The 26,883-nt window shown below is 34.4% G+C and overlaps 1 protein-coding gene across 3 annotated transcripts in view; it reads left to right on the plus strand.

The window, feature by feature from the left end:
• The window catches only part of LOC115441488 (beta-arrestin-1), a 103,920-nt gene that overhangs the window by 34,310 nt on the left and 42,727 nt on the right, over window positions 1-26,883 (plus strand). For all 3 annotated transcript variants that reach the window (XM_030166297.2, XM_037442691.1, XM_037442693.1), the window contains exon 2: window positions 4,515-4,573. The gene's annotated coding sequence lies outside the window, so the exon portion shown is untranslated. The remainder of the gene's footprint in view (window positions 1-4,514; window positions 4,574-26,883) is intronic.

Consider the following 26,883-nt stretch of genomic DNA (forward strand, 5'->3'; position numbering starts at 1 on the left):
AAAGGATGACGATACAGTCAATGCAATAACAGGGCATTATGAGCCTTATCGCTTCTCTAAGGATGAAGAGCCAATTTCAATGTCATACCCCATTTTGTAACGCAATTTTGGGTGGTAGTCAAATTAGTTTAGGATAGCTGTGACGCTAAGTGTCAATGTATGGATTGTCGATTAGTGTTACTAATTTTATTAGTAGAAGAAAAAAGATACGGCAAACTGTCTATGCCAAAAATAACAGCAATTACTTACCGCTCAATTGTGGTCTATTGATATCAATCCAGCCAAAGGGGCACCCAGCAAGCTGTATATCTCTCCAGTCGGTCCCTCATTATTGAGCATCGTGACTCTCAATTATCTTCACAATGATATCTCTCCATCGGTTACGGTCTTCTGCCTGTTGAAATGCTGTAATAATAGAGACATTCAAAACACTGGAGACCTGGTCTATCTATGTTTTGGGGTTTCGTCCTTGTAGTCTATTCCCTTCCAACTTTTCAACCCTGACCAGCTTTTCCAGATTGTCTGATTCGCGTCTGGCGATATGTCCAAAGTGTATTAAGCTTTAAGCTGTATACAAAACATGTAGCTGTAGCGTTTTGTTTCATAACATCTTTATGTATATAAAAAAGCATTGTGTAAATACAACTCGTAAGCTGTTGTCGTCACACAATGCCTTGTGTCTGCCACCTGTTGCAGTGTCAGGGTGCACTCACGTGTCTCGCGCCCTCCACAGAGCATTATATCCAAAAGGTCACCCGTTTGCGTCATTCTGTCACTCGGTCTCTACTTACCTCTTTGTCGTTTGATTTGAATGGATTTTTGATCTAAAATTGTCGCGACGTGGGAGGTTCTTCGAAAGTTTTGAGTTAACAGAGTTATTGATTTATGATTAAATAGGGGCATTTATAAATAAGCTATCTTTATTCTTATTTTGGTGTCTTCATTAAACAAAGATACTAGGTTTATATTTAGATTTGGAATAGTCTGTAGTTAAATATGTGGAATCGAACTTTTTGTCCTATGTTTGATTTTGTGTGTTCTATAGGTAACGGCAAGTAGTACAAAATAAAATCCTTCGAAAATTGCAATAAATTTATTAATAAATGAGGCAATAAATTATTCATATTACGCAATGTGCAGGAGTGGGCGCGTAGTGGGGTTATCGCTTCATCTCTTTCCTACGCACGTGTCGTAATTCCCGATGACGTCACATGTAGGTTATAGGTATTGTCTCTTTCTCTCTTGACCGTTGACCCTTCTACCACAATTCAAAGGTTTATAACTTGTTGATTTTTTCTGTGTTACAATGTATATTGTGACAACAATATTTTATAAAAGCAAAAAAATATAATAAATGAGTCTAGTACCATATTATAGACGTGAATAAAACGAATAACATACCAATTAATGAAGTCGTTGAATAGAATCTGTCATGTCATAAAACGTAACCACTCAAATGATATCTGAACATCTAATTTCTAAGAATTGACACCGACGCACATCGGATTTTCCTCACCGAAGGGATATAAAATAAAAGGTGAAATCTCATCGTGACAGTATACAGATAAAAGGCAACACATTCTAGCGAATATTGGTGAAATGTCAGTTATTGGTTTTTGCCGGTAAAAGCTTCGGTATTGATGTAAAGGAAATTTAATAACAAGACAAAGAGGGGACGGGCTGCGTTCTTACTCCTCGACAGCGTTACGGAACGTATTGATATAGGTGACGTTAAGTACCTGATGTTAGATAAGTTTTTTATATATTGGAGTTTGAAGTAGTTGTACTTTGGATTCGTAGGTTTCGGAACGCACAGCTATATTCAACGCACGGCGGCTTTGAAGGCCTACAGAGATCACAAGAGATGATAATATTAAGGGTAACTAACATAGTTTACATTTCGGTTACGGAATGTACGGTGTACATTAAATTAATACACCTGGTCAAGTTATTCAAACAATTTTGGTAAAGAAATTTGTTTGTTCGGTGTTTAGATCCGCTGGTTTAGTAAAGTTAAACCTTCAATTTCCTCTTATTCTATTGAGCCCTATGACAGCTGTCAAAGTAACGTCTCTGGGGTTGAGTGTTTGCTAAACATAAATGATTAGTATCGATTATAATTGTTAACATTTTTATCGATTAAAACATGTTTGGGTTAATAATTAACAGTACCTAAGTAATAATATTTCAAATGTTGTCAATAAAATAAAATAATATTTAAACTAGGAGTAATATCTAGTGTATTTTTAAAACTAACAATTCTATTGATATATTTTCTTTGCAAACTTAATAAAATGTAATTTATAATTGGTGGTAAGGAGAGTTACTATTACTGCTGCGCACCAGTAAAGTATGAAACTTCTTCGCTAACATTATGCCGTGCAAAAATACGCAATTTTGTAGACGTGAATTCAATGACAGCTGTCACAGGGTTCAACCTAAATGTTGCAAAGTACAATTAAGATTGTGGCACGCAGATATAAAGTTTGATAGCTTGAAAACAAAAGCGCGCCACCACCAGCAATCTGTCTCTCATTTGATCATGAAATCTACAGCTAAATATATAACATCCAACCTCCTTCACTCACATTAATCAATCTAATTCATATTCCATTACACAAATGGAATTGTAATTCGCGATGTAAACAGGTAGATCGACTCGAAACGTTTCAAACGGCTCTATACGCCACTTGGCAACAATTCGTAATAATAAATAATAAAAAAGTTATATTTGTACCGCGACCGTGTTAAAATAGAACATTTCTGACATTGGTGAATATTTTTTTCCAGCTGGAACTACATTCGATCACGCCTACCCGTTGATTATAAATACTTTGGTCCGTCATTCGAGATTTGGGCAACCTGGCGTCATTGTGGCTGGTGAAATATCTTGGGTATCCAATATTATCTTTAGTGTGTTGTAAAATACAATTAATTTGGTATGTGAGGTGGCCGCAGCTAACGCCAATATTTATGTACGGTGAACTTTTTTTTGCAACCGAAAGCGAAGACTCATTGGTTGCCTATCTATATAGTATAGAGATAGTTAGTTGATATAGAAAAAAGGCTTGGCTGTGTATAGGCAATAATCATATCAATCAAGAATACATTTTATTCTAATAAATCTATTGTTCCAATCTGTCAATTACACTGGATACTATGGAGGTGATTGAAAAGTAATTAGTGGAAAGTTGTGTAAACATAAAAAAAAAATCTTTCATTAAATGACCTCTAGATGTTAATGAAGGGACATTTTAACTCCACTTTTTTTACCACACTGTTACATTTTTAGCACGCCCTGAAAGGTCTTTTTGGTAATCAAGATAGTGATCGAGTTATAACTTCGTTATTTTTAGAATGTTTTTATGTGTAAAAATAGTTTATTGAAATAAGAAATGTACGTCAACTATAGTTCTGGGTAATCACGCGAAATCATAAAAACGACTAATCAAGCCTGAATAAAATGATTTTACTTCAAAATGGAATCTCGAATAATTATTATGGCTTAATTAATGATATGTCTCGGTGGCGTTGTTGTATTATGGTACGTCGTGCTGAGGTCTCGGGTTCGATCCTCGGATCGGGTAGTCATATTTATTTTTTCTACTCAGTATCAGCCCAGAGTCAGAAAAGTGCACCAGTTGCACCTCTGCCTACACCTTCGGGGATAAAAGGCGTAAGTGCGTGTGTCATAGTATAATAGTTTTTCGTTGAACAACTTTGTCTTATCATAAGCATATCATAGAATATTCCATTTCACTATGTTCTGGGAACGGACAAATAAAATGTTCATAAATATCTACCCACTTCTAAATAATCTGTATTGTATCTGGCGTAACTGATGGACCTGAATATTTCTTTGAAAAGAAGGTATTTTTAGAAAATGTTTTCATACAGGTATTTTTTTTTTCAGAAAAATAGGCGCCATCAATTTTTTTTTTTTCAACCATAATATTATATAGATATACTTATATTAAAGAATTTACTATTAAGGGAACTGAACAGTTTTCTATATAAAATCAAAACCCTTGTCATAAACATTTATTTCTAAGACGTTTCTAAAAAGTTTCGAGCAAGACAGGCCAAGTTGTACCTGGAATTGGGATTTCGCGCAGAAATCGAGGTTGACAGTTACACCCACCTGTTTTAATGTATTTAGGGGAAATTACATTTTTTCCCCAGAATTCCTCTAAGTCGTCTTTGATGTTGCGTGGTTGAGCATGGCGGGCGGTCTCACTGTACATTAGTATAATTAAATTGTGTTAGTCGTTCGTTTATTTTGTGACAGACATTTTTTTAAATTATATTCGGGTGCTATTTCGCTTGGAATCAATTTTGTTTTGTTAATAGAATAGTTGCTATGTTCATTGAAGAATTCTTATAGATTAAATCATTATCATTAATTAAAATTATTTTGTCATCGCAAAGGCGGTCCTTGGATATAAAATTGTAATAATATTCTATATTGTAATATTTTATATTATATTATTCTAAAGACAATTTTTTGTTTGCAGATCGATGCGGTGGACACCAAACTAAAGGAGTGCAGGGGCGTTAGGTGCCGATTATCATTGTGAGTATGCTTCGTATTTGTAATGATGTGTAAGAGAACGCCTATTTCTGTAATAAGGTATGTTTAAGCCCGTCGTCGATTTGGGCAAAAACGTTAACGGCATTTATTTTGTGAGCACGGTGAGTCGACTCGCGGACTGAATTTAGTTTCATAATAAACACAGGCAAATGATTCGATGGTATTCTCTCGTAATAAACGCAGGCAAATGACTGACTCGATCGTATTCTCGGCGAGCCTAATGGACGCTTTGCATTATCGGTTAACAAGTGACGGATGCCCGGTTATAGTAATGTATGGAGCTGATATATATACCCGCGACGCATTCTACCCTGCAATTGGATGAAAAGGCGTTTCGCCATCAGGAATTCGACGCCGGTATCCCGGTAACCGGATTTTTTTATTTATCAATCTGGTCTTTGAGAAGGATCTCAAGTAGAAATTTAATGTATTGATTTATCTAATATACAAAGTTTAAGTTGTCATTTCAGAGCTTGTTCTCGGCTGAGTCAAAATCCGTCGTATATGAAACATCTATCACTTAACATATGAAAAGAGAAGTTGTTGATATCTGTTTATTGAATAGCGAAGAGTTTGAGATGTCGGCTTTAATTTGACAGCGTCTCAGTTTATATCGCGCTTCAGACTGAAATTAAGTGGCATTATACGGTCCTCAATACTTAATTTTATTTACACTCAAGTTTTAACTTAACGGATAAATTTTACAACTTTAAATGCACAAATATTACTAATAAACTTATAATGCAGATGCCATCGATAAAAATAAACGGTGTAACGATATTATCGATAAGAAAACGGTCCAGCATTACATGAATACTTCGAAAACTCTTTTATTATTATCTATGTATAATTAAGTCCAAGCCTTCAAATTTCATTCGTTTATTGCAAAAAATCAGTTCATTTTGACGAATGCAAATGTGGGACACTGGCGAAGGTTTCAATTTTTCAAAAGGTTATCCGAAGCAAAAAAAAATGCATTAGTTAAAATATCGCGGCCAAACAAAAACTAAGACAAACCTTAATAAACATAAAAAGGAAGCCGGTAGGAATGGGGCTGTATGGACGCGTCGCCACTGATGTATGAATACAAGTATTTATCAACAATAAACTATTACATCTCCATTGAGATAACGACATTGCCTCGTACATATCTATTAATATTCCTGTACCACGTTATTACTCCGTCTAATTAAAAAATCCACTTTAATAGGTGCGTAGTACGAATTTGGCCTTACATTTATACTAAGCTATCCAATACAGACCATCATTGAGTATGGAAGTCTATGCTGATATTAGCACTAGATGCGCTGACACGCAGCGTGTCCCTGCAGGTCACGTGACAGCCTGAGTGGACCGAGCACGCGACATCTGGCTATCGCGTAGAACTTCGCAGTTGTAATCGCAATAGGGGACCGGCCTATGCTTGATTTTGTACATTATTCTATATGTAATGGCTTTTCATACGAAAAAGAAGCACGTCTGCGAAAACAGCATAAAAATTGGTTAAAAAATGAGCGAGTAATTCATATTTAAAATATTGTAACGTGCAGAAGTGGGCACGATGTGGGGATATCGCTTCATCTCTTTCTTTCGCACGCGTCGTGATTCCCGATGACGTCACATGTGGATATTTTGTCTCTTTTCTGTTTCTTGTTAACTACCCTTTCCACCGAAATTCATAATTCCTTTTGATAATTCCTTTTGTGTTATAATTTATAAAACGTAAATATTTGATAATAGTAAAGAACAAACATGAGTCCGGTACCCTATTGTCGTGGCTGACGCGTTTGCACAAATATGCGATACGATAGGCCACGTGGTCCGCTATAATATTACACTAGAGATATGGCCCTATGAATACACTGTATGTATGGTCGGATTTGGGCGATAGAGGACCATCGGGAATAACGTATACTTTGTATCAAACTGAGTTGTTGGTTATTGATAGCTGTTGCCAGTAAGGTATGCCAGTCACTGAAAAATTTAAATGTTCCTTGAAATTGTTTATCTTCGCCGAGAATAAAAAGGCATATTTTCAATTTCCTAAAATTCATATTTATTACAAATCTAGGTTTACAATGGTTTCGAACAAGGGTAGCAGAAGGGGTGGGTGAGGTTCCGCTATGAATATGAAAAAGGGTTTTCGTTTTATTTATATTAACGTTTCAACAATGAATTATTTATTATCTAGATTAACAATGGTTTCGATCGCAAATGGCGGAAAGCGGATTTTGCTATTTGATACGTATCTGGCACCTCTGAATAAAAGGGTTATAACATTAGCTCTACTTACAAGTTACAACAAAAGTACAAAACCGAAATACGAATCCCATACAAACAATATTAGTCGATATTAAGCGTAGGATATTATTAAACGTTGTGGTATATACGTGAAGTTATAATTGTATTGGTGACGTAGTTGTAATGCGTGCCCGGTATGACCACTGCTCTAAGGTCCTGGTTTCGAATCCCGGGTCGGGCATAGTGATATTGGGTTTTTTTGTACAGCATTGGTAACTGAAATTTGTGCCCGATGTGGCGAGCGGTTCGGCTCCAAACTAGAACATCATAGAACGAAACACATAGTAAAAATGAGTGCTGTACATGAAATATTCAGAAAGTTATATTAATGCATCATTTTTGTGTTCAGTTTTATGATCAGTTGGACTATAGTTTTAATGGTCACACACATACGGATCTAAAATGATAGGAACCGCTCAATCCAACTCGGCATACGACATAATTTTCTTTGAAAATGTAGGATTCATACTGCCGCATGCGGAAATCGATTCGCTGTCCATTAGTTTATTGCGGTGTCTTGTTATTATATGTAATGGACGAAAATAAAACGATCGGCGTTAAGTGTAAGTGCTTCGATGGAGGACAATGAGCACGCGTCAAAATAATATCGGTAAAAACTGTCAGTTAAGTGCTGTATTGTTTGGTTCAATACGCAATACAACTACAAGCTAAGAATTTTTTATTAAATTTTCAATGCAAATTTCTCCATCGTCTGATCTGACGAATGCGTCTCATATTTTAACAGATTAATCATAAAATTTGTCAAAATTGCGTAGTTATTCGTTTAAAAATAAATAATGGAAATATCTTCACTTTACGTAGTCAGTATTGTCAGGTTATTGGGAAGTTTTTGGCTTGATTTTAAACCGTCCGCTTCCATAATATCGCTTTCTTTTATCTTGGAAGAGCGAAATGGTTATTGGTTACACTAATTTGACTATACTTATACTTATAGAATCATTTTGACATAGCGTTAATAAATGAACCCACATAGTCGTCTTTACTTCCGCTAATATTGCCCCAAAAATCATCCATAAATAATTAAATAAGGCATTTACTAGAGTGTATTCATGACTGAAAATTTCATTTAGCGTTGCGACTTGCGACGAATTCCTTTAGACTAGAACATAGTAGTTGCATTAGGATGCGTAAAAGTAATTTATTTGTTATTGATATTTATTTACTTGGAACTTACACATTTTATCATATTTATACGTTTGTTTTTAAATCCACGTTTAAAGAGCTTTGTCATATGTTACGAGTATGTCTCTCCAAAAATCCACGTTGGGTAACTTGTTATAAAATGTTATTTTCAAAGAGATAAATATATGTTTTCACTTAGTAATGCAATGTTAAAATTATCTTGTATAATTTCATTCAATATGTCTTTTGTCTGCGTCTCCGCCCGCGTCATAAAGTTTTCCGGGATAGAAAAAAGTAGTCTATACACTAATAGGAACTTACATTACAGCGTTCAGGAGTAATGTGACTCCCTATTAGTGAAAAATAACAATATCTGTTCAGCAGTTCGTGAGATAAGTGCGTCAAGCAAACAACCAAACTCTTCAGCTCTATATATTAGTATAGAATTCAACTACCTATTTGTTCTTATATAAATGCCATTCAGAATGAAGTACTTTAACTATGAAGGCATATCCCTGAACCACGGTTATCGCTCTCACTCATGACGCTTCTACAATCAAATGTTTCCAACAATTAAATTTGTTTACAAATATTGACTCAGCAATGTACGCAATACAGATTTCTCGGGAGCGTGCGAATAATACGAAAGCGGCTTCGGTACGTCCGCGAGGCTCACCCAACATGTGTAAACACCCTAATCCAGATTTCTAAACAATACACACTCATCAAGAACCGACAGTTTATACTCAACTAAACGCCTGTATTACCACGTCTTAGTATATTCTATCCGTCAGTGTTATTGAGACAATAAACGGTTACCTGGGGGTATATTTTAAACTAATCTTTAAATATAAGATGACTAAATTCAAAAGTCACATCAATTCTCTCAAATCGTAATCAAGTTATAGTATTGGCCATATTAGGTATCTAACGTTATTTGCCGGATAACTTTTATTCGGAACAAGATTAAGATGTTTGTTTTCTCAACGAGCTTGATTCAAGTGGTATTGCTAGCATTATTAGAGTCAACAAGAGAGCGCAGTTATTTTTAAACATGCTTACACTTAATATCGGATGTTCCGTAAACGGTTCAGTTACGATGACAGTGTCGGCTTGTTATCAAAGCATGCCGTCATCCATTGATTAACTCCACAGTTAACAGATAGCTGAAAGGTTTGTTTTATAAACATTAACTTATCAGTATTATTAGTGTGCAATGTACACAGTTATGTTTATAGCATGAATGGACGTATGGTGTGGTACTTTTAAGCATTATAGCGTTTTTTTCACCCTGGCCTGGCAGCGATTACGCGACTTGACTATTAGTTCAGTGGTAGTAAGTCTGGTTGGGGTGAGGTTGGGTAATCCTAGAAATTAAATAATTCTTTTGTCAAATATCAGAATGGAAAGTACTTTCGCATTACAGGTTGAAGAGCATTGAGTCAAAGAAATTATTGCCAACTTAAAATATTCTAAATTTACTCAAAATTTCGGAATGAAAAACTACGAGCGCAATGAATTACAAATCTCTGCATCATACCGAGCTGCGTTCGTCATCCTGGTGTAAGATCACGGCGGCCCTAGCCAATTAGTTAGCTACAAACTTGTTACTAGCGTTAAATGTCGCACCAGTACTGATTTGCATAGAGAGTATACACAACGCGTGCTGTACGCAATTTACAGACTCGCTCATTTAACCAACCGTGGCTTGCTAGCAACAAAAGATGAAAAAACAAACATTACGCATTTATCTCCGAAGGGGTATGCATAAGCGCAACCAGGGCACCCAATTTTCGCCAAGTGTGTTCCGTCCCATACTGTGATAGGGGTGAGCCTATCGCCATATCGGACACAAATTCCAGACTCCGGGCTGATAGTGAGGACCTCAGATGCCTGCCGTATTGCGCATGCAGTACAACTACGCCACCGCGGCAGCTGCTAACAAAAGATAGTTTGCATATTAATATAATCGACGGTGATATTTTCAATAACTCTGTGCGTGGCGCAAGTTTTTACTATTCGATCGCGATTTTTATAGTATAGTTGATAAACCGGAATCTGATAGAGGGATAACTGCCACCCATTATATCGAAATATTTATGGATTTAGTCATAAAAAAAGGATAACTATCACGAAAAACACAAGGTTGTGTTTGGGATGATGATGGGATATTGACATTCGCCCGGGTAACGACCACCGTACCCAAGGCCTAAAACCCGCCATAGTGACCCACGCAACTGTCGCGTTCCAAGCTCTGCATGTACATCCTGATCAAACAGATATATTTGACACTATTTGTACCCTACTTCGCTCACCATCAGGTGCACAGCCGTCACATTGCATTGAAAGAACAAGCTATCGCCTAACATCGGTTTACTACGAGGTAACGATACTTTCCCAGTCGAACCATAAATAAATATATATATATATATATTTATTAATATATATATATATATATATATATATATATATATATATATATATATATATATATATATATATATATATATATTTATTAATAAAATCACACAAACAACGAGGCCATTGTAATTAAATTGTATCAATCACTGTTTAATTAATTCGCAATAATTGAATAGTTCTATAAATGACGCAACGGAGCGTTTACAATGAACGATTTATTTTGCGGTTGCGATAACAATTAAAATCATAACATTTATAAACGTTTGCATCGTGAGGCGTCGTAATAACAACGATTGTGGCAAAATGATACTACGGTTCGATGATATGATACTACGGTTATATATATATATATATATATCGGTGTGTTGCATGCGGTCAATTTTAAGTTTTATTTGTAGAGTTCAAAGAGAATATAATCACTACGTTTTAAGAGACAGGACTTAATACAAAGTAATAAAATCGAATTTACATGGCGTATCAATACCAATATCACGGAAGAATACGTCAGGTACGTCAAATAACAATACTACCAACTGAACAAAATACATAGTAGTGAGCACTTTTTATCGATATCGATAAATTCTACTGGTGGGAATCGACGCTAAAGCTACTTTGATAAAATTCATATAATGTATTTTCGAGTCCACATTATCAATCCAACTCACAATATACAGTGAACATTTTAGCACTATAATTACAAGGCTGGACTAAAATGAGGACTCGAAATAAAATGAAAAGCTTTCACATGTTGAATAATAATTGTATTTTAAAATAAAATCCTTCATTCACCATGTACGCGAATATAGTTGCACTTATGATAGGTCAAGGTACAATGAGAATATTTAATTATAAAGTCAAGGGATGGTGACACTTCTTTGTCGCACTTCTCTTGAAAGATATTATCATTTGTGCAATAATTGTTTATAAAAACATGGCACGGAAATTCAAACAACATTTCATCAGGAAGTGGATCAGCTTTCAAATTTTTCGATGGTATGGTTGACTTTCTAAGGCGAATGTTCTTTTTATTAAAATCTTTGTTATTAAAGTGAGAACCACACACATATTTCAAAGTATGCAGCTTTTCTATGGGAACGTATATCAAATCTTCTTTTCCCACAACCTGAACTCACTTTCGGCATCTGGAAATATTTTTTAATTGTAAATAAATTGCTTATTAAATTATATTTAAGCTTAAAATCATAAACAGTGCCCAGGCACATTGATTGCTCAACGCATTTTTAAGTACACACACACACACACACACACACACACACATTTATACACGACTTTAGTATTTTTTGTCCTGATGATCAGCCATCATCTTACTAATATTATAAAGCGTGTGCATGCAATTGTATGTTTATTATTCGTACCCGCAAAAAATCTAAAATGATTGCGATTAAACTTGGTATGTTAGAATTACTACTTTTTATCACTATGTTCCCACAGAATCTGGACCTAAATAGGTGAAACCACGGAGGGCAAATTGATTAATAAATATAAACAGGTATCGATATCGATAATAATAACAACATCACTAGTAACATAATGGTAATTAGAAAATGAGAATTATTATTATTTCTAAGCTACTTTATTTGCGCGATGACTAAAAACATCTAATTAATGCTTACCTGACCTCATCCAATGGAAATTTCGCCATAAACATTCTTTTTTTGTGATTTATTCGACTGGCTCGATCTCCACAAATTTCACACGTAATGAAACGTTTTTGGTGGCATGTCTTTAAAACGTATTCACTTACACCAATAAAAACACTTTTGGTATATTTTTACTTGTTTGAATAACAAATAATACAAACATAAATCAATAAAACACAAATGTATTCCAAAACGTCAGGAAGTAAACAAACAATAATAATGGCGGTGAGGAATAGAAAGAGAAACTGTACTGAGAGAGAGAGATAGCAGTATCCGCCATTAAATGCCATGTCAATTCCATACAAAAGATATTTTGTTCCTTGTTGCGCTAGGCTGGTAGAGTTGTCTTTATTTGCTTTTATTTTCAAGCGACTTCAAAAAAGGGCGGTTTTATTTTATCAATTAGATGTGTTTTTTTATGTTTGTTACCCCAGAACTCTGTCATCTATGAACAAATTTTTTTTTCATAGAATATACTTCCAGATTTGTCCCATCGCTTTTTGCCTAATAAGTGGTAAATTTTCCGTGTAAGCTGTAGTTCGGTTTAAAATTAAAATAAATAGAATAATTATGTCGTCAAAGTAAACGAAATTGCGAATTTTTCTTTCTAGTTACGTTTTTTGTAATTTATAGTTTTCATTTGTGATATTTGTTTAAAAATAATTATAATGTGATTTTAAATCAAAATATGCGCGATTAGAAAATTGATTTTCGACTCATAAATAATATATAATTACTAGGAAAATTGGCATAAGTAACAGCACCTATATAGCTTGGTGAATGAGCAAGAATTATGAACTGATCGATGTTCATATATACGACCTTCACTAACCTTTTACTGTCGACAAGATAAGATAAATACAATTTAGATAAACTAGCTATGTACTTGAAATTGATATGACCTTTATCAGTCAATAATTGTGATCAAATATAAAAATATATTGTAGAAAGAAAGATTGTAAGATGCAATAAAGATATTAAATAAATAAAAATAGATGTCATATTTTATTTTACCTGCCATTTGAATGTGGGCTCGGCTTAACAAAATTTATGAAACATGTTGCATTAACAATATGGGTTTGTTCATCCCTGCTGTGGGATTCAGTCCCGCGAAAATCATGTTATTCACGTCCAGAACGTCCTGATCAATAGCAAACTGACGCTGTCACAAAACCAAGTACTTTGATGACAAAAGTTTTTTATATACGATACCTAAAAAGCCTCATTCGCCACATGTAAGATATATTTTATATCCGACGGGACAAAAAAAACATAATACATATTATAACAGTCTGTTTATTTTAAAAAATCGCTCTTATACGTTATACTATGAAATATACGTATCCCGTTTTACTGATATTTTAACTCTAGCCCTAACAGTAACCCTAGACCTTAGCCAGACTTCTTCAGTAATTGTTCCCCGCACAGGAAACCATCACGGATTTGCTTAAGGGCAGGGGAACTAATGCCCTGAGCAAATGATGAGGGGCCGCAGTAACGCGAGTTCGTTTTACGTCGGATAATGGGGCGGGGAATAATACATTTCTTTAGTGTCTAGATAGGTTTTCAAAACGTTGTCTAGAAAATATTAAATTGCATAGTTTGGCTTAGCACAGCACCTTATTATAAAACTTGCAAAGACACATGAAATAACCACGTATTTACAATGAAATTCCTTCATGAGTTTGAAAATATAAAGTCGTCTGTAAATTAATAGGTTCGCATAATAGAGCCTCGAGTGAACACGAAACGTCTTATTAATTAAACAGAGCCTATTTGATCACCAAGGATCATGTTACGCTCAGGAATAATTAATAGACTATTCAGTTTACAATATGCGAATACTTGTTGCTGATATTTTACAACTACCTACAACGGGATGCCGAGCAAATCTGTTTGTATTGATTAAGATTTAATCTGTGTAATAGCCTTTGTTGTGACTACCCGCCATAAACATACAGATTTTGTTGATGGAGTTTCTTGTGTCGACATTTCTTCACAGCGTTAGTTCGTTCCGAAACGTTGGTAGATTCATGATGATTATCGATTTAAAAGAGCTTTGAAAAACAAAGATAGTTTTATTAAACATATTTATATATGACTGACCAAAATTTTGTTCTTGTTAAACTAAGTTTTGTAGCACTCATGGATAATGTAACTTCGTACTAGGGGAAAAAAATCAGAATCGACTCAACTTAGTTCCAAAGATACAAAATAGATATTTAGCTCGTACCTGGCCTGATTAATAAGTGGGTTAATTTTTTTTTTATATTTGTTAACATGTTTATTACAAGGCTGCTGAAAATATTTTACGTGTCGGCTGTTGCATACATAATTATTATTTAACTAATTTTTGCTCGCGGTTTCGCCCCCGTGAACGTGTTTTCCGGGATAACATTCTTTTTGATCATAGCGTGATGTTATATACTCTTCCTCGATAAATGGTCTTAAGTTGCTCTATTCAACACTAAGATATTTTTATCAATTCGAACCAGTAGTTCATAAGATTAGGGCGTTCAAACAAACAAACTCTTCATCTTTATATGAAGTACAGATAATCCAAATATAGTCAACGCGCGTATGTTCCCACCCAATTGAATCGTGACTAATCAACTGAACCGCGGATCACTGAGAAGCCCACCAGGAAATTCGTAAAAATAACACTAATCTCGATAAATTGATATGCGCAAAGCCGGCATTATGACATTTCGTTTATAGGTAGTGTTGCTGAATGCGATTCCGTTCAAATCACACTTTACGTACATAACTACGATGAAAGATTTCTAAGCACTATGACAAAAATTATGCACTGAGTTTATTTAAGCAGGAATGTATGGAAATAAGCTATTATTCTTAAGCCAGTATCCGGAATATATTCTTGCATAATGGACTTAGAGATTAGTTTTGGATGTCATTTCATTATTCCTGGGGATGATTTTTTAAAAATCCTTTCGTAGTGCTCAACAACATTGAAAATGGTTTCAAAGACATCCATTTAAACTACGCCTTATCAGTAATCAAACTTAAGAAGTATTAAAAAGAACATTAAGTTTACAATGGAAATGAAGAAAAAAGTTTACGAGCACTAAAACATAAACAAGTAATAACGAAAAAAAAATTGTGGTGTTGTTCCAATCGGCGATGTCTTTCAGACAACCTTTTATGGTCCACCATTTGATAATTTCATTAGATAATAACAGGAAAAAGGTCACATTATAAATATTTTCATTGCAATGGACAGGCGTAAAAAATATGATGTCAAAAATGTAATTTTAGATATTTTGTCAGTTGGTTATTGGTATTACTAACATTGCAATACAGTCTGTGTGCTCGATATAAAGTCACACACAGATGCAGGATAATTGGTCTTCTCTCTATTAATACATATATAGATCTGATTGTATTTTAGCCAGTTATTAACTCAGTTAAGGAAATTCGATAAACAGTTTGCTCCCAAAAACTTTGATAATCATAAATTCTTTACGCAGATGGCGTCGACCTTGTACAGATTACACATAGGCCTGAGATATTCAAATAACTTGTTTTATTACTTTGGGAAACTCGCAAAAGTATTTGAATCAAAGAGAAATGAGCAGTTGAAGATATGTTGGTTTCATCGCATTGTTTGAGTTATCGAGTACGGAATATTAAACGTTCTGTGAATGTTGAAGTTTGATTACTAATGTGAGAAGTATTTAATATAGAAAGGAAGAACGATTTCTTCAATAATGATCTTTTATATTATAGCTTCCACCGTTTTATTTATCGGCGATTTTTCTAATATCTAGTAATTGTAACAGATACAAAAAAACCTTTAATAATGCAAATATTTGTCTTTAACGTGGTGTCGCTTTGTCGTATAACGTCTTTTTTTTTCTTACCGTTCCTTTCTTCCACACTCACTCATTCTTAACATTCATTATCTCTCTTGCCTCTTACCTTATTTCACTACTTTATCCCTTTCAATCAATTTCGCTCCATATCTATCTTCATCTTGGATTACATTCCACTTATCTGACATAAACCATAACATAATAACATACCTCATTCCAATTCTACACTATTAAATAAGAAAAGTTGTTTTTAATTATATTTTTTATAAAACGGTCTTCTTAATTAACACTGCGACAAACTGCTCATTATGTCCCAAGTTTCGGAACAAGGCATATCAAATGCTACTAAATTTTTTATGTGTACGTCTAAAATATTTATAAGTTTGACACCTTTTCTAACGTTTGATAATTAATTGAGTTCACGAGGTCACAATGATTATTATTAATTCACAGCATGCTGAATCGATAAAATCACATTTCCGTTTCCACATACTATAATGTGAAACTCTGATTACCCTCAGTTAGCCGCAGAAGTGGATACTCGTAAATTAGTGTCTTATTATAGATTTCAAGCAAACAATTTTCCGAAGCACGCTTGATGACCGTAACATATCAATTAGCTCAGGTCTGAGCACATGTTAATTACGTGGCATAAATAAGTGGTGTGTTTGTTGTGAGATTCGTGAAGCATTTCGAAAAAGAAAAAAATGACTTACATTGCCATCTACATTTTAGACTAGACGGTTAGATTATTTCGTCGAGTTATTGATTTATTTCAGTAAATAAGCAAGTGTTTCTTCTGATAGGTATTAATCGCCACCGCGCATGAGCTCTTACACAGGGAAGTGTATACCGACATACAAGGACGAGGCGAATGGAATGGAATAGACGTGTCGATGACGAATCTTATGAGATTGTTTTGTAACAATGTTAACTGTCCAACACGAACTAGACAAGTTGTCAGTTTACCTATTTTACTTAAACCCATTCAATTTTTTTTGCGGAATATGGCCTATCTTGGTTTTACTAGTCTCACGGTCACTTGTGAGTATATCATCATTCATACAAGCATCGGACCGAATCTCTATTATCATGAGCCACATATAAAATTGAGGTTAGGTATATGATCATCATCAGCTGCATGATGTCTACTGCTGAACACGGGGCTTCCCCAAAATTTTCCAGATCGACCTATTGGAAGCGGCCCGCATCCAGCCATCCAGTTAGGTTCAATTCCTTCCTTCGAGAATATGGACGAAGCACGTGTAATTGTCAGGAAGAATCTTAATAATGGTAATTAGAGGGAGCACGAGTCGTGATCACGCAACATGTACTAATTATTGCATTATTTGCACTTTTTTGTTGTCCGACCTTCACGGCTTTGACCGCAACGCTAATACTAATACTAATTGGTAGACAAAACGTTGTATGAAAACAAATGTTTTTTTTTTTCACATTAGGTTGAAACTATTATAACTGATGATAAGGTGAAATATGGTAATGTAAAATCGGTGTAGTGTTTACATCTGCACATCTCTTGAGACTCCAGCATACATCCAACAAACAAGACGTAAGTGAGTATAACAATAATTCTCCTGAGAAGCGTCGAGACGTTCTGATCCCATTTAGAGATTCTAAAATATCCTTATAAACACTTTGAATGAGATAAAAAAGAAACCATAACCCATAAATCGCGGCAACCGTTAACACCTATACACGGTCGCACTAATTATGCCGGCCCGATCGTTAATAACTGGTTCGAGTTCTCGCATCAGATGCGCTCCAGTTGTAAGCGACTGCATATATCGGCACAATGAATATTTAAAAGCGTTTTGTCGCACTAACTCATGCATGCGACATACATTTTCGCAGCGTGATGTTTCTCGCGTGCGGTATACATAAACATTTCAGGGAAAAGAAATGAGGCGGAGAGGATGTTCGCTAGGTTAGGCCAGCTCGTCTGCGGTCTGACGCCAATTAACATTTACGGTTGGCTGTTAAAGGGGGTTTTAACCTGAAAATAGCGGTAGCAACAACTCCACGTGTAGTTGCTTTTCTGGCACTGATCGTTGAGTATAATATAGGTCGGCCAAATACGAAAATCAAGCTCTCAACATGAGTATTTTAAGCATATAGTAAGTATGATTATTGTCCTTACAAAAAAAAATGGTAAGCTTCGATCTTGAGTAGTTTTTTATGTATATAGTAACTTTGGTTATAGTACTAACAAAAAATATGGTAATCACAAAAGTACTATATGCTTCGTATGTGTTACGTTAACAGCGAATAATTGTTAATTAAAAATTGTAAAACAGTAATTATAAGACCCTAAAAAGTACAATATTTTGCGGTAATCCATGATTCATTGTTGAGTCGTGCAAATTGTTATGATTGAAAAAAATAATTTAAATAATTTATTTTAGAATAGTAATAAGTTTACAATATGGGACAGTATTAACTATAAGAACTGCATTAGTATGAACTACGTCGCAGTTATTAGGCCCATCACAAGACATAATAATAAAGATAAATGTACCTGTAAATAGTTCAGTTAAAATACTGGGCAAAAGAGAAATAATAATAAATACTTAAATAAACAAAACAAACAATGAGTAATTATGCGCAGAAATAGTTTAATAATACTCACAGATCTTGTTGCAAGTATATGGTTATATGTCCATACTTCATTTAAAAAGTATAGTCCTTCTTTCAAGCGCATTAATTATATTATACGCGTAACTATCAAAGTCCATCCCGCAATTTCAAAATCTAAGCGAATACACAAACAAACGTCTGTGTTATCCTATTTAGAGATTTGTCGCCATTCAGTGCAATTGTTGTATCAAGCATTTGCAGACGGCTTAGTGCATTCCAACATTATTTATCTAACTAGTGCCTGTCGTGTGTCACAGTGGGCGTCGGCCGAGCGCATGGCGTGCAATTCACAACGTCACCACTGTGGTGCTGTCCCACGCCCACTGCTGCGCAGATTTATACCTTAACACATAATGCTAAAGGAATTTATTACTGTGTAAAGAATAATTTATAGAGTTCTTGTTTGGACCGTAGGGATATGGTTTTATAATTGTATAATTAGTAGGTGTATAATTTTGAATTGACGAAACAAAATATATAGAGGCACAAAAAGTAAACCAGCAATCTGCAAAGGTTAAATACGTCTATAATGTAATTAGGGCAAGGCTACCATCATATCCGGCACAAATTCTTTCCTAATTAAGGTAAGTAAGTAAGGTAAAGTAACTCAGACGTATAAAGTCTTAGAACAATTTATGTTGATCCAGGAATCGAAACTTAAATCTCACACTTCATAGCCAAATACGCTGCGAGTAGACCAATGAAGCGATGTTGTGATATTAATGATATTTGTGTGTTTGAAGATCAATTTATTGTTTTTGTGACATGAATTTGTCCCTAAATTATTGTTAAAATAAAATACCCACTTTACGGGAATACCCAGCTTCGATGAGATATGGTTCTGACGTTAATGTTTATTTTTTATTTACTCACATTTGCGGTTTATCGTAAAAAATGTAATAAAATTATAATTGATTTTGTGTACAATAACTAATATTGATATCAATAAAATAATTGGAAAGAGTCATGTTTGTTTTTTGTATAACAATAATTTTAATGTTTAATTACTGCGAGGTTCGATAAGGTTATTTTTAAATTTTTATTTTATATATAATACTATAGTTTAGCTGCTAATATTACAATCAAATCACTATTTTTTTTCAATATACAATTGTATAACGACACAAATCACACTTGCCTGGTTGTGAGGGTCAACTGTCGATAGACAATGGCACAAGAACATGAATACAAGAATAGGGACCAGCATATTACCGTTATACATTACATATTAACTGTATACCGGAGCACAAAAGTGTGTGCTCATCACATACATTTTTTTTCTTCGGGAAATCCGGTTTCGTTTCTCTGCCGGACTAGCCGGTATAAAACTTCCTACCGACTAAGACCCCGTTATTCGACTCTCTGTCCCTAATATCGAAGGTCGCGGGGTGCGCAAGTGCATGCAGGAGTCGGCTCTTCGGCAGAGCCTCTCGCCACCCAAGGAATGAAACCCATTGCACACTGGTAATTGGCGTCAAAAACAAAGCAAACTGTAATACCTGGCCGATACTCGTATACGATTTTTTCTACATAATATGCAGTGGCGAATGGTAAAATTTTCGAAAAGGGACCCGACACAACATAAAGGTAAAATTATATGCATAAATGCGGTCTGCAAATCGAACTTATGATAATTAGATTCTACAGAAATTCTACATAAAGAGAAGCCGGTAGGAATCGGATTATATGGACCTATCGCCACTGATATTATGCAAAGTCAGTCACATAAGCAGTTGAACGAATTTAAAACTTTAATAGGCTTATATACTTTTGTGTTCTTACTAAATGTTTTACTTTTTACAAAAATAAAATGTCACTTTACTTCGCACAATGAAAAAAATGTCTCAATTAAACTTACGTGTACAGGGGATTTGAAGTTCTGAATTTGTTTAGTTACTTATGACCCTGCCTACGTATTTAAGGTCAATTATTCTCTATAATCTAATGACGTAGGGATTACCACTATAGATTTAAGAGTATAATACTGAATGAAATATACCACAATTGACAGTATTTTGGTAATGTTACACTGTCACTGTGTTATAGTTGTATTATCGCATTTTAATGGCCTTATTGGAATTGCCAGATTGTATTATAATGATGTAGGTATAGAGAACAATTTTTATCGAGATATTTGAACACATTTTATTGAGCATTGACGTCATGTGTTATATGGTTGTTAATTAATGTCGTTACTACTGTAGAGAGGGAAAACCAAATATTACATGTAGTTACCTTTATTTAATTAATTCGTTTGAATTTTGTTGATAATTATACCTAATGCAGCAGAAATAATTGAAATGCAGTTTATATTATTAGGTATGTACATTGTACATGAAGCTTCTTACCTCCTAATTTGTTACTACTGATAAATCTGAATTATAATTGTATTTTTAGGTAAGTTTTATTGCAGATTCATTCTTTGTACGATTGCTAGTATTTAAATGATGTTAATTTTCTAGGCTTAGGTAGAGCGGTTACGAAAGTAACAAACTCTGTATAACGGCTTGTAGTGGTGAAGGGTCCATGTAACCCGATTACTGCCGACTTTCCTTTATATAGAACTAGCGATCCGCCCCGGCTTCGCACGGATGCAATGCTGACTATTTAATGGATGTTATTATTATACACATAAACCTTCCTCTTGAATCATTCTATCTATTAAGAAAACCGCATCAAAATCCGTTGCGTAGTTTTAAAGATTTAAGCACACATAGGGACAGAGAAAGCGACTTTGTTTTATACTATGTAGTGATTTCTGTAGAATCTAATTATCATCAGAACGGTTTGGAGACCGCATTTATGTATATTTAGAACCTATAGTATGTTGTATCGGGTTCTCTATAGCAAACATTTCACCTTTCGCCACTGCTTTGTACTTATTGAGACAAAAACGCAACACACTTGTTTAATTTGGCGTCGCACCGGTCTAATTTGACCGATGAAGCGTCCAATAAAGACGACCTGGCATTCCAGTTTTAATTAAACTATATTTTACGGCGATTTAGTGTAGACACTATTGATCTATGTCTAGTGGTTAGTGTAGTGCCGGACTTACAAAGCCATTTAGTTTTAACATAAAGCCATTTAGTTTAATTTATTACATAATGTCCCGGACTTATTTGCTTTACAGTTTGTGTGTATGTCGCTTTTATTGCTCGGTATGTGTAAAAAATGGAACGTAATTTGTTTAATTTCTGCCGCCTGACGACGTCACTGTCGGCGGTTATGTCAAAACCCTCCTTTTTATTTTTAAATTCTGTTGTCTGAAATACAAGGAATACAGAAATAATTATCTAAATATCAGTGCTTCATTTCGCGAATCTTCTACAGTTTAAAGTGATAATTATCGTCAATTATTACATTCATAATAACTTTAAAATAATAATTTACAGAAACTATTCCTATTCTAAAACATATATCTCTGTAAATATATTATATACATACCATTTTATTGTAGCTAAAGCGTCTCGTTCAGAAACGTTTGTGATTCGAAGTAATTTGGCAGAAAATTAATCTTTTGATGTGTCTCGAAGTTGGGCGGATGTGCGTCGAGCAGTTAGTTGCGTTACAAATTCTATTTACGTATGAAAGGTTCGCATTGATGTCTACACGCTCAACCGGGATGTATGCTTCAGATGTTACGGGAGTTATTTGGTTAAACCGCTAGCTATTGCACATACATACATAGTATCAGTCACGAAGCGTCCATACAGGTCGATTACTACCGGCTTCACTTTTAGGTTTATTTACGTTTGTCTTAGTTTTTGGTTTCTGGTAAAATTGGCCGCGATGTGTTACCTAAGGCAATTTTTTTGCATCGGGTTACCGTTTACGAGCTATTATGTGATCCGGTTAAGGAAATTCAAACCCTTGAATTTATTTGGATATTTGATTATAGTTAATAAACAAAGCATTAAAGAGTCTATTATTAAACGAAAACGGTGATTTTACGCTGATAAATAGAATTTCCCGTGATCTCACCCTTGAAGCCACTAAAGTATTTTTACAAAGGACTTGCTTTTAGCAAAGTTAAGCAAGGGTATTTGACGTTCGAAAAAGGGAATTCCGTAACTTGAACTTTATTAGTTAAGACTTTCGTCGTGATATCGATTCGGCTCAAAACAGTTCGGTCCTATCGATTAAGCTAAGACTGTCGTGTTGATTCTGGGCATGGTGACTAATTATGCCTGCCTCGCCTTTATTACTACGCAAATATAGAATCTTTCTCGTAGTGGCGACGGGGGACATTTTTCAAAAGGGGACCCAAGGCAAAAAAACAATGCCTGAGTACATATTGCGGCCAATTTAACAGAAAACAAAAAGTAAGACAAACATAAATAAACCTAAAAGAGAAGCCGGTAGGAATCGGGTTGTATGGACGCCTCGCGACTGCTTTCTTGTTAATAATTAAACTTAGGCTATTTGTTCAGTCCGTATTTGAATTATCATTTTGACTAATTGACCTGATGGTAAGTGGACTGGGGTCCAATAGAATGTTGACTGACGAGAAATGATTACCCCACGACAGTAGACGCAATTATGCCGGCTGTTGGTACCGGATAAACACAGTTTGATCTCGGGGCACGACACGATAGGCGACTATGGCGGGTTTTAACACCTTGTGTATGATGGTCACTATCCGGGCGGATATAAAATATATCCTACCACCAGCAAAATTTTAATATACCTAAGTGTTTATTTCCAAATATTTGTAATATTTTATTGTTATACCATATCTGTCCATTTTGCGTCATTGAACAATTATTCGTATTTGTAACTGGTTACTTATAATAACTGTTGCTAAACGAATTATAATTTATTTGATGAACATAGTATTTGGAAGTGAGCTGGGAAGGATAATTCAAATGTATGCGTATATATTCTATTGTTTACCTTCTATTATGGACATAACCATTGTTTATTCAAAACAGAATACATAATATTTAAACAACTCAATACATTGTTTAAGCCGTGTATTTAATTATAGTTTAAGCGCGCTAGCGTTACGAGACTACGTGCCGTAGCATTGTTTAACTACGACGCTACGGCGTAGTGCCGTAGACTAGATCTTGTTTTTACCACTTTTACATTTAAACTTTGTACAAATAGTGGTAACACGTGTCAGAAAATGTTATATACAATATTTCCGTAAAGCCGGTTAGGTTAGTTATGTTTGTTTAGGCATTGTTCGTTTTCTTATATTTATTTTATGAGTAATTAGTTGTTAGTTGAATTTACGCAACTAACCTCAAATTGACGTATGAAAAAAGAACTGCCATATAAGTTTTACCTTTACTAATTTTGTCGCTTACGCGTTGTTTTTAATTGAGTAGTTAATTTTTAATTCTTCCTCTTAAATAATGAAATATATCAATTCGAAATATGACTTCCAATAAATATCTATTAGAATAACCCAAATAAATACATAACAAAAAGAGCTTCGCAAAAACAATATTTTCGTCTGATATTGAAATATAATTCGTAGATAATATGGAAGAAAACTTCAAGAGAGATAATAAAAGTAGTTATCTAGCTTCTGTCTGGAGCGTGGCACTCAAAGAGAATTTTTATTATGTTCGTTTTGTTTATCTCAATTTTCTTAGTAATATTCATCTATCCACAACTTCTTAACTTTGTGAGGTTGAGGGTTTATCGCGTAGTATCGTTAGTATTACGCGTTGAATAAATTATGAACATGTATACAAGAGTGACATAACACTAGTAGCTTCTGATTAAGGTATTGGTTAAATGAATAACGACTTTCATTCCGAATTTACGGTAAGTAATTTTTTTACTTGTTAATAAAACTTATTAAATCGTTTACTAATTATTTAATTCGTAATTGACGTTTACTTAAACATTAAAAGTTGTTCTGATGTTTTTTTTTGTCATACCATTGTTTATTACCACGTTTGGAATACATACACGTGTAAACTACAAATGATGGCTGGTCCCGACGTCTCTCATAACGGTTTGGGTCTTCCAGAACATCTAGAGAGACTGGCCGACATAATTATGTCGACTGTCGGACAAGCACTATCCGCGCAATGGCCCTCAGCCACTCACCGTGAGGTGCAGTATCGTCACTCTTCTGGTTTCAAAAAATGTTAGACATTGATCGTAATCGAAAGTCCCAACGTCTTACCCCCTTATTCATAGACGTTTTTTATCTAACGACCGAGTAAAGCTGTGATAACAAGTCTGTTTCTCAGTGCTGACGGCATGGCAGTCTTCTCAGTACGTAGACGATTGGCTAATATTGAGATACAACAATAATAGCCAATCACAACGGGCCTATGTCTGTTTCTCAGTGCCGTTGGGCACTGAGAAACAAGCTTGTTATCACAGCTTTACTTCGTCCTTAGATAAAAAACGTTTATGAATAAGAGGGTTAATATCGAACTATAATTAACAACCAGTCCAAATTCTATAGATCATTCCATTGCTTATAGTTGTCATTGTGCCGTGCGAGGATAAAAAAAAATTAGGACCACATTTGGAAATAAGTATCTGTTTGGGTATTTAATATGTCAAATTGATCGCCTGCTGGTTTCACAGTAGCCATATTTTATATAAAGATCATGTTTTTAAGAAATAATGTGACATACGTACCCGAAAAGCCGAACTGTCAGTAGTAAATTTAGTATTACTTATTTGTTGAAGTTTATTTCTTTGCCGTATTTTATGGATGGTCGGGACTCCTAGACTGTTCTAAATGTATTATTATATGAAGATATTTTTATAGGAACACTGTTTTTTCTTTTTAAGGAAATGAATATTGAAGGTTTTGTTTCGTTATAGGCACTAAAATTGATCAACTATTAATTTATCACTTTTTAATATTTTTATACACTCCACTTACCATCAGGTACAATATGGCATGGCAAAGTGACCACACTACATCTGATGGTAAGTGGAGCGGGGTCTAATAGAATGTCGACTGACGAGAGATGATTACCCATCGACAGTCGACACAATTATATCAGCCTCTTGGGATCGGTTATGCATGGGCTGATCCCGGAACGCGACACACTTATCTGGGCCACAATGGCAAGTTTTAACACCTTGTGAATGGTGGAGGCTATCCGGGCGAATATAAAATATATCCTACCGCCATAATTTTTTTGCAGCATAGATTTAATGACATTAAATTTACCCGAAATGAGTTAATTAAATTACTTAGCGCTACTGAGTAATTGATAGTCTCTGTCGCGGTTGGATATGAGCTTCGAAACGAATGTATAATCCGCACATATTTTTAATATTATATTATTTAGGCATAGCTTCAGATTATAAACTATAATAATACAGAAAATATACATATAATATTATTAATTTCTTATAAGAACTACGTACACCATTATAAGACATTATGTAATTACATTATTGTCAGTCTATTTACTGCTAAATATAAGACTTCTTTATAGATTTCCAAACCGATCTTTCTCTCACTGTTTGTTACTAATGAGTAATGATAGGACTATCTAGATAGATTTCAGTGGGGACTACGCATCCAACTGTGGAATTATAGAAAACAAATACTTATTACAACCAAATAAGTATTTATTTTCTATAATTCCACAAAAAGCTGAAATTGTTTTCGTCTATTATCACCGTCTAACTACACAATTCTCAGTTATATTAAAAATAAAAAAGAGCACGCCGCGTCTTGTACAAGCCAAATTAAATTATTTACGTCTGGAACATTCGAGAAAAATAATTTATAATTGTACCAAGAACAGGTAGGTTCTCTTGGAAATGTTTGTTCGAATAAGTTCTCTGAGCAATTTCTCTTTATCCGAAATGTAATTTTTGTTTGATTGTAATATAATTTGAACAGTGGTAAATTGTTAGCTTTTATATTTATTTTGTCTGTGGAAATTGTATGAGTGTTTTGTTTTATGTGTTTTTCGATAATATCGTAGTCATAATTATTATTATATTAATAACAATATAGACTATAATCGGCCAACTAAGTTAACGTATTAATGAAATCGAAACTGAATTACGACTCGCAGTTCGTCCTTTATCTACAGAATACTTGCATATATTAACTATTTCAAATGCAAATTGTAGGTTTATAAAGAAAATAAAACTTGTTCAATTCGCTGAGTCGTTATTCATTACGGCACAGAGTTTATGTTACGATTAGAAATTGTCTATCCATTTGAACTATTCATAACAATAAATAGTTCAGTATCCAGCCTGTGTTTATCGTAGAAACTGAATAAATTAAAATGAAATGCGAAATTATTGCAAAAGTTTAAATGATTGT

Source organism: Manduca sexta, chromosome 25, assembly GCF_014839805.1.
Source record: "Manduca sexta isolate Smith_Timp_Sample1 chromosome 25, JHU_Msex_v1.0, whole genome shotgun sequence".
NCBI lineage: Eukaryota > Metazoa > Arthropoda > Insecta > Lepidoptera > Sphingidae > Manduca > Manduca sexta.